General features: G+C 37.3%; 1 pseudogene; it reads right to left on the reverse strand.

Annotated features, from left to right (window-relative positions):
- Positions 1-399: 399 nt before the first annotated feature.
- Positions 400-496, reverse strand: LOC130025855 (uncharacterized; annotated as a pseudogene).
- Positions 497-1,161: the final 665 nt, after the last annotated feature.

The raw sequence follows: 1,161 nt of genomic DNA on the forward strand, positions 1-1,161 counted from the left end.
TTGAGGAGGGTGAGTTCTTTCTGATGTACATATCCCATGATCATTAAGAAATGACCTTCACTGTCTCTGATAACCTTTAGCCTGAAGTCCATGTGTTCTGATACTAGTATGGCCACTCCAGCTTTGTGGAGGTGATATTTTCTTGAAAACTTGTTTCCCAGACTTTTACTTTTAGCCCATGGGTGCTTTGATTGTTCAGACGTGTTTCTTGCAGGCAGCAGAATGTTGGTTTCAGTTTTCTAATTCATCTTCCCATTCTGTGCCTCTGAATTGGCACATTTAGTCCATTGACATTGAGAGATATTGTTGTGATGGGGATTTGTGCTCTCTTTATGTAGAATTTTTGTACTTGTGGGGATTGTCTTAGCTTACAGTAGTCCTGTTCATTCTTCTTGCAACAAAAATATGGAATGCTTTACAAGTTTGCATTTCATCTCTGTGCAAGGACCATGCTCATCATTTTATCATTTCAATTTTAGTATATGTGTTATCAAACCTAGTAGGAGTTAATTTTTCCATATTTTTCTCTTCTTATTACTTTGAGTGTTGTCCTTCCTCACTCCTATGGCAGACAATGATTCCTAATCAAGGAATGTATTTCAAAGCAGCATGAATAAATAGATTTAGAAATTTAATGTCCCAGAAAGAAAAATATGGTTTTTATCATATTATCCTTTACCATACCCTAGGCATCAGTTTTACAAAATAATTCTTTTGGAAGATGGTATATGAGTTTGTTTAATGTCGTTCCCTGAAACCTTAATTAAGACCATTAAACTAGAGCCTTTTGCTGTTCTCACCTCAGTCCCGTGTACATCTCCAGGAAAAGGTGGATGGTGTTGTCTGCACTTTGACCACCTTGAATGTATGTAGGATTTTTCTCCTGAAGGATGAGGTGAGAAGCATATTGTTGATTTCATTCCACCTTATTACAATTTCAACTTGAATGGAAGGTGAGACTTATGAGGCTCCTATAAAGACAGAAGAAAGGATCTCAGTGAAGTTTAATGGCCAACTCACATTAACAACATAGATGACTCAAAGTAACCTGTGTGCGTCTTTGTGTGTAGTGAGTTTCATATCTACTGAGAGTGATTCTCAGTCATGACACATGGGCAAAACAGACCTGCAATTAAAAATCTAGTTCTCTGAGCAGAGTGG

The sequence above is a fragment of the Sorex fumeus genome, unplaced genomic scaffold (genome assembly GCF_029834395.1).
Source record: "Sorex fumeus unplaced genomic scaffold, SorFum_2.1 ptg000032l, whole genome shotgun sequence".
Classification (NCBI taxonomy): Eukaryota; Metazoa; Chordata; class Mammalia; order Eulipotyphla; family Soricidae; genus Sorex; species Sorex fumeus.